This window comes from Sycon ciliatum, chromosome 12 (genome assembly GCF_964019385.1).
Source record: "Sycon ciliatum chromosome 12, ocSycCili1.1, whole genome shotgun sequence".
Taxonomy (NCBI): domain Eukaryota; kingdom Metazoa; phylum Porifera; class Calcarea; order Leucosolenida; family Sycettidae; genus Sycon; species Sycon ciliatum.
Window position 1 is genome coordinate 3,721,336 of NC_088654.1, and position 8,905 is coordinate 3,730,240.

Consider the following 8,905-nt stretch of genomic DNA (forward strand, 5'->3'; position numbering starts at 1 on the left):
ACCCGTGCATTGGTGTTTGACAAGGTCCAGTTGACGGTTTGACAACATGCACGTACTAGAGGATGCCTGCTGCTCGTGAGTGCTTGTCTAGTTTGAGATTTGTCTCACTGCTGTAACTACTCTTACTTGCCATGCCGCATTGGTGGTCAAATGGAGCCACGAACGAGGTTTGCAAGCGCACCAAATCCCATTGGAAAGATACATGACGCTCTTTCATTTCGATAGGTACCAGTACGCCGTACCTGTATCGCCCAAGAACTACAATCTACATGTATCATGTATCATGTGCAGTGTAGTCGACGCATCACGGTATGCCGTTCTTGGTGAAATTCTAGCCTGTTCCGTCTCCTGGGCTCGACGGATCTGTGAGGCTGCGATGCGTGACGGCAGGTAAATTGCCGACTGCGATGAACCCGCAGACCCGCAATCGCCACATGAAGCAATCATTTGGCCGTTGCAACTTTCAAACCCTGCGTAGCTTGGAATAATTATAATTGTTATTACTAGACTAGAGTTCATTGATTCTTTGGTAACTTGCAGCCGAAGTTCGGATCGGTCTTATCTTCATCTTCGTACATGTACATGTAGAGTCGACGAGGAGACAACGGTTCATCATAATTATTGGTTCGGCCTCATTTTCTCTGTGCTGCGTTGATGAGTCCATAAAGGACGAAACAGTTTCTAACCCCTAACCCCGATTGAGCAATTGCAATGACTAAAATCAACTGCGAAGTCCATCTATGCAATCTTACATCTACTTGGAAGTGCACACAATATTATTAATGAACAATTTTGTTTCTAGATGTACCAGTCTATCCAAGAGAGTGCTAGTGCTCACTACCGAGAGGCAGAATACACAGGCCCCCATGGATCACCTGGGCAACACTGAATAGGAACGTTACTCAATCTGCGGACAATGATTAGGAAAACAAACATCAGTGTCGGGTGATATACAAATTCAGCGAATAGCCTTTCCACCTCACGAGATAGTTCAACATGTCCGACATGGCACACATGTCCATGGAGATCCAAGGAACGACGATAGAGGAGGCTACTGACTGTTAGGAATGCTGTTCACCTCGTATTTTTCAATGATGATAATATCATTATTATCATTGTTCAATACAGGATGAAATCGTATTGTAGACGGTGGCACTAGAAGGCAGGCAAGGTCATGCGGTAATGCAAGGCTGAAGCTCTCAGACAGCAGTTATCAAGTATTGGTAGTCGAGTATTCGCACAGGGAACGACCTCCAACGGTCCAGAATCTCAGTCTTTGCAGCCAATCGAACATAATCTCAACGGGCTGCAACACGCGTCAAGGAATACACAGCAACAACAACAGAGAAGTGTGCAGCTTATCCAGCACGCCCTCTGCCGTCTGGCCCTTCGCTGCTCTTCCTCCTCGTCCTTGCTTAGTGGACTTGTGTCATCAGCGTCCAGTTGGTCATCTTCTCGGCTCATGCTTACGGAGCTAGGAAGGTTGTAGGGTTCGAGATCGCCGGTCAATGGAGCATCTCCTCGGTCCATGCTTGAGCAGCTGGGCACCTCGTACAGTTTGAGATTGGTGGAAACTTCCTCACTTCCCCGACTCTGTTGACACGACAAACGGTCACAGGTAATTACCCACCCTACAGCGCCTGCGTCTAGACATCTAGTTGATATAATTATCTTTGCTCTATTGTATTACCGGTATGCAAGTCACAAAATATGGCAGCGCCACAAATGATTGCGCAGTATGTTTACCTTTGAATGGTCCAAACTACAGAACAACACCCATTCTACTCTGATTCCTGCCTTCCAAATAATCATCAGCTTTTTGGGCCAATCCTTTCTGAAGAGTCCGCCGAACTTACTGGAGCTGAAAGTCAGTGAAAGAGATGGAAATGTAGAACAGGCTAGCAGTGACATAACGCCACTCGAGACACGGAAAACCGTCATCGCAGAGCTGTCCAAAACAAAAGTTTCATGTTGGGTACAAGGAAACGGACGTGCTTGTGCAGCCGGACGCCAGTTTCAGCCCTTTTGACCTTTTTTGACGCCCATTACCGGAGGCGATGATAGTGATGCTGCCGCAGAAACCATAGCAACTTGTGCTGAGATTGCACTATTCAGCAGTTTGCAAGGCTGAAGAATTGACCGCCACTATTCAGCCTGGTCTACACCACACAGCTATGAAGTGTCTTTTTCTGGCCAGTAAATCCGTACTTTTTGGTCTTGCTTCTGAGTAGGTCTAAGACTCTCTGGTTTCAGATCTCTTCCACGTGACGTCATCGCGACTGGACTATCAGGGAGCTTTGTCTGAAGTATACATATGTACGAGTAAAGAGATAGGACCAATAAGTTACATGCACGAGTTATGGCTAACAGTACACCAAGGTAACGAGATCGTATGCAGTCCCATAGTCAGATAGTATTGGCTGTATAAAATCTTGTTACCTTGGTGAACTGTTAGTCATAACTCGTAACTGATTGGTCCTTTCTCTGTACTCATAGAGTTGGTTCAACATCCAAGCATGTTCTATGAGTAAGACAAAGTGGCTTTGCCACTGTTAGGGAGGGCCCGAATATGCTTGCGCATATTTTCGCATATTTGGTCCTTTTGACACAAGGTAGCATAAAGTAGCAAATCTAGCATATTGTACCAAATGTAGCATCTTTTGTTACAAGGAGCAAATAATTCGCATAATTATAGGGCAGATTGCGGAAATGGCCAAGGAAACTTACCATGGCACGCTCGGTCAGGGAACATTTCCAAACTTAGCCCAGAAGGAAAAATGCTCATCCAAACACGGGGCGAAAATTTGACCCAAGAAGAGAGCGTCCGCGACTCAAGGTCGCATAAAGTAGCAAATCTAGCATATTGTACCAAATCTAGCATATTTTGCTACAAGGAGCAAAGAATTCGCATAATTATCACTGATATCAGTTCATATTTCGAGCATATTTCGAGCAAATTTTTCTGCTTTTGTGTGATTTCGAAGCATATTTTGAAGCAAGTGGCCAATATGTGAAAAGCATAATATGCGAATTCTTTGAGCATATTTGGGCCCTCCCTAGCCACTGTTGCCTGCGTCCCGTCAGCTGTCTGCACTGTTTACCCCCCCCCTTCTTTACAAGAACCCTTTTCGCTTGCTTCTGTTCAGCCTTCTTTAAAATTATCTCCTTCACATTAATCTTTCACTGGTTTGAGATGTGTCGTGCTCCTTGCCATCTTGGCCAAACTGGCCCCAAACCAAAGTTTGCGAGCCCCAATCTCAAATTTACTTCATCCTCAACCCGTCACCACCGTGCGCTCTTAGCCGAACCAGTCCACGAAGCATAAACACAGCACAGCATATGCATACGTGTTCAATAACCAGCAGCAAGACAATTCTTAAAAAAGAACACACAGAGAGGTTCCAGGCTGTCCTATAGAGTGCTCAATATCGAGAGCCAGAGCTAGTTCAAACAGTAAGAGGACAGAATCGAAAAAGTGTTTTAACTCTGAGTTTCACGCACTAAGCGATCATCCGAAAACAGATGGTTGTTTTTAGATTGCCACTTGAGAAAGGTACCGTGTACATATACATGTACATGTACATGTACATGTACATGTACATGTATAGTACATGTACATGTATATGTACATGTAGACGGAGAAAGCCAGTGGTTTCGTAGCTGTGCTCTTGTCAGGAGGCCATACTACTCTGCGCCCTCCGCTCATTTGTGTCTCGGCTAGACGCCACTGGCCAACAGGACACGCACTAGCGCCTAGGACTTTGATCATGTTTCCAAAACACAGGTGACGGCAGCCACACGTCCTAGATAATCACCCATTTCCTTTCGGAATGTTTGTTATCAAAATAAAACAAGAACTAAGATGTTGCGAAGAGCCACCTTCTTTTAAATTATTATGGAAGATTGAAAAAGAAAATTAATGAATACCAAAGGCTGAGGAAGATGTTGAACGGTCTCTGCTGGGATGACAGCTACACCTTAGCTCAGTGGTCAGAGCATCGCTGGCCTCAAGCGAAGGTCCCTGGTTCCATTTCTGATGGTGACAGTCAATTTTTTCTTCAGACTTTTCCCTTTAACATTCCTTCAACGTGATTACCTACGTGTAGAGCAAAACCTGGTGTAAGCGACCACCTCTGGGTTTAGCGACCACCTCTGGGTTTAGCGACCACCTGCTCTTAACGACCGTCTTTCCATGCACCCACAGTTCCATACAGACACTGTTTTGTTTTGCTCTGAAGACCACCTGGCTTTAACGACCGTTTTGGCTTGCACCGTGGGGTGGTCGCTTAAACCAGGTTGTACTGTACATGTACAGCCGGGTATTACACTCCGGGCAGATACATGTACATGTACACTATACATGTAATAAAAATTAAAAATTTCACGGTTCGCTTGAGACTCGGCTGGAAGCCCAGTTTTCCGCATCCGTCGTGGGAACGCCACTGTTGTGAAACCACAAGTTCTCGAGAGTGAAAGGCCTTCTCGCTTGTGACATTGTGTTCGTTTCAATGCAGCTGTATCCCGACTCCGCCGTACCGCTGATGTTTACGACGTGGCATACCCTACATGCGCTATGTGCGTTTGCTGTGTGCGCTGTAGTTGTATGTTGTATGTGTATGCTTTTCTCATGTACGCTGTCATTTCACGCTATAACTACCTGGTGGTTTTAGTGTTAGTTATTCAGTTGTTCATTCATTTCATTGCTGTTAGTCGATGGAAGTGAAATATACTGTTGAGAATAAATAGTTGTCCTCGTGCCGTGTGGGGTCGTTCGTTCCTGACACTTTCGAGAACCAGAGGGTTCGCAACATTTGGCGACCACGCCAGGATACGAAGCGAGCATGGCACAGGAACTATGGATCATTGAAGCCAGCTTTATCGCTAACGGAATTCGGTATGGATTTGAAGGCGATAGGTTGAGAGAATACGTGGAGAAGAGGCTCCGACAGAGCGAGGAGTTTGAAGAGCTCAGTGCTAGACGGCAAGAGGGTGCGCTCCGCACAGAGTTTAACGAAAAGCTCAAGAAGATTAACGAGCGCATCGCCAGCAGTAAATATGAGGGAGCAAAGCGAGATTTGCTTGCCACACGCGAAAGGACGCCGGACAAGGCGTGGAAGACTTTGCTTACAGACAAGCAGCGGTCAGAGGAGCATTCGAAGCCAGTGGGAGGATCAGATCCAAGGCCCACTGGGTCGGTGCAGTGCATGGCGACATCGGTCGGAGACGCTCAGAAGCAGGTGGAATCTCGGCCGAACGACGTAGAGGCGAACGACGTAGAAGCGCAAGACGTGCAGGCGCAAGACGTAGAGGCGCAAGACGTAGAGGTGCAATACGTAAAGGCGCCAGACGTCGAGGCGCAAGACGTCGAGGCGCAAGACGTAGAGGCGCAAGAGTTAGAGGCGCAAGAGTTAGAGGCGCAAGAGTTAGAGGCGCAGGAGTTAGCGCAAGAGTTGGAGGCGCAAGAGTTGGAGGCGCAAGAGTTGGAGGCGCAAGAGTTGGAGGCGCAAGAGTTGGAGGCGCAAGAGTTGGAGGCGCAAGAGTTGGAGGCGCAAGAGTTGGAGGCGGAAGAGTTGGAGGCGGAAGAGTTAAAGGCGGAAGAGTTAAAGGCGGAAGAGTTAAAGGCGGAAGAGTTAAAGGCGGAAGAGTTAGAGGCGCAAGACTTAGAAACGCAAGGCGTAGAAGCCGAGAAAATAAGAAGGGCGATACTACTGGTTAGCACGGATGAAGTAAGCGGCGAGACTGTGTGGAACACAGAGATCCGATGTGTGTCCTCGGATTCCGCGCCCGCCCCGGGTCGAAGCAGTGTACCGGTGACCATGTCGTGTGTGACAGCCCACATCGTCGAGCTTTATGACATTATCGGTTGTGTGTTGTCTGGTCCAGCGTCTGCCCCATGTCGAAGTGGATCGGTGACAGTGTCGTGTGCGACAGTCCACAGCGGCAAGCTTCGCGATGTCGAGTTTTCTGAATTGGTGGGCATTAGTGATATTCTACCATGGCCACCACCGCAGCAGCAGATGACGCGTTGTAAGCCCCAAATCGTTTGACTTGTGAGTTGTTGCACGGCGGTGAGAAGCCCTTTGGTGGGGAGAATGTTGTGAAACCACAAGTTCTCGAGAGTGAAAGGCCTTCTCGCTTGTGACATTGTGTTCGTTTCAATGCAGCTGTATCCCGACTCCGCCGTACCGCTGATGTTTACGACGTGGCATACGCTACATGCGCTATGTGCGTTTGCTGTGTGCGCTGTAGTTGTATGTTGTATGTGTATGCTTTTCTCATGTACGCTGTCATTTCACGCTATAACTACCTGGTGGTTTTAGTGTTAGTTATTCAATTGTTCATTCATTTCATTGTTGTTAGTCGATGGAAGTGAAATATACTGTTGAGAATAAATAGTTGTCCTCGTGCCGTGTGGGGTCGTTCGTTCCTGACACTTTCGAGAACCAGAGGGTTCGCAACAGCCACCACCCTCTAGGATCAAAGGCGCAGATGCAGCGCCTAAACGGTGGGAAGTGAGTAGATCGGACCCACCACCAAGTGGTCAAAGACCGAAATCCCATTAGCTGCATCCATGATGCCCTCGTGCCAGGCCACAAGTTCCCAAATACATGTAACTGTGGGTCGCAGCACGGCTGGAAAAATTCCTTCCGCTTCCAAGCAGGACTTGAACATGGTACCCTCTGTTTCTCAATCATGGTGGGGGGGGGGGGTACATGTAGTAGTAAAATAAATTTTCTACTGTACTGTAAGAAAAGATTGGAGGTGCATCCAATTCGAAAAAAATTGTCAGCACCCGCCTGAGCACGGACGCAATCCGCACAGTCAAGTCAAGTCAATTTAGTATCCGAACGTTTTCGTTCCCTTCTCACCATGGGCAAATAAGTACAGGGAATAATGGAAAAATGTCAAAAATACAGCAACTTATTATACATGTACCGGTACATGTAGCTAAAGCAAAAGCATAGGTCGAGAACCTCAAGCTACATGTACATGAACATGAACATGTACGTGTAGAAAAAAATAATAGTTCAGCTGAACAGGTCAAAAGCAGGGTGAAGGTGAAGAAATGACTGAAACATACTGAAAACATCAATGATTCAATGAGGAGCAGCATGATGGTACTGTCGTGCACATTGAAATCCGATGGAATGACCCGCGCCGACACCCTTACTTATTTTTACGTCAAAAATTCAAAAAAAAAACTCACGTAAGGGCAAAAGCAACACACTGTGTCCCCATTGCATGCACATGTACAATGTACTTCCTGTGAAATATCCGTCTTTTCTTTTCTCTATTTATTATCTTTACCAGGCGTGGGCCATCCCCTGGAATATCAAAATGGGTGCCATAATTATTATTTTCTGTTTCTGTACAATGTACTGTATAAAAATAAAATAAAAACCCTTTACATGAAAAAAAAAGCAACACAATGAACACTGTACACTGTACATTGTACAGTGTACATTGTACAGTGTACAATGTAGTCCGGGAAGTCGAGGTTATGCATGGCAAGGCTGCAGTACAGAAGCAAACATGTTAACAGGATGGCCCCTTCGCCATGGTGTTTTCCGCTGAAGAGAATCCGCAGAAGCGACATGTACAGTGTACAGTGCCAAGCACGAACAGCAGAAGAGAAGGGCCTACGAAGAACGCGTCATGCCGTCAGGGAGGTGGAGCATGCTTCCTTTCCCCCACTGGTATTCAGTGCATCTGGTGGGTGCGGCAAGGTAGCCCACGCTTTCCTGAAGCGCCTTGGCCATATGGTTTCGGAGAAGCGGCATGAACCCTACTCCGCCGTCATGTCCTGGATCCGCTCTCTTGTCTCCTTTGCTTTGGTTCGATCCTGCAACATGAGCCTCCGTGGTCACCGTGCTTCTCCCTACCGCAGTCGTTTGGATGCTGCCACTCCTGTTGTGCTGGCAGTCAACGACTGTCAGTTGCGTGACTGAGACTCTTGCGGAGTAGCCGTGTCTAGTCACACTTTTATTATCCGATGATCTTGTTTTGTTCGTTATGATTCCGTGATTTTCTGTTGGTTGCTTTTCTGCCGTGCGAATAAATGCAGTGTCGACGTCAAAAAAAAACAAAAAAAAACAAAAACAAAAACAGTGTACATTGTACTGTAAAAGAACAGGGCTCGCAGTGCCCACAGTCACAAGGCCAGCACCCTGTGGCCGGGCCGCCGCTTGACGTTTCAATGGATTTCAATGCCCGCTACAGTATGCACAATCACAGTGTACATGTATTTGAAAGCAGCAGCAATTTGTGCCCATCGTGAACCACAAACAGCTGTAGGAGTCGTGATCACTTCAACTCACTATTCAACGTCGTGATACATGTCTACGTGGAGTACAAACACAAAGAGGACATAGAGTACATGGTATCCCTCGGAATTCGCTGTAGCTTCACTACTTCCGTAGTCTAGTGAGTGAGAAAACGCGAACGTTGAAGGCCCATTTTCATCGTTCCAAGTACTAGTACTTGAATAAAAGTGCGTTCAGCAGCTCTGATCAGCTGAGAGAGTGTCCTTGATCAACCTCAGCCTAGGTCAAGTTAGGAGTTCTGCAGCACTAAGGATGACAACAGTAAAGACATTAGGGTGACCTGAATGCCACATGATAGTGTTTACGGCCAAGTCAGTCGCAATGCACATGTACTGTGTATTATGATTGTACAATGTCGTCTACCTCTTTGGCCAACCCTACAACTGTACAAGCGCTCACCTCACAACCCTACTAGCGCTCACCTCACCTTCGCTACCTCCATGTTACTATATTTAGAATGGAGGCACGCCCATCGGAAGGCATTCGCCGTCCACTCCGACTCTTCTTTGAGGAAAACAGGGGACGGATGCACGTGCTGTCGAGGAGTCCGTCCACCTGAGTATGTGACATCTGCTCTTCAC

The 8,905-nt window shown here is 47.1% G+C and overlaps 1 long non-coding RNA gene across 1 annotated transcript; it reads right to left on the reverse strand.

Moving 5' to 3' along the window:
- Positions 1-902: 902 nt before the first annotated feature.
- LOC135828519 (uncharacterized) lies at positions 903-1,856 on the reverse strand. Its single transcript, XR_010555694.1, has 2 exons — positions 1,747-1,856; positions 903-1,593 (listed from the first exon to the last, which is right to left on the reverse strand). It is a non-coding gene; the product is annotated as an uncharacterized LOC135828519 (long non-coding RNA).
- Positions 1,857-8,905: the final 7,049 nt, after the last annotated feature.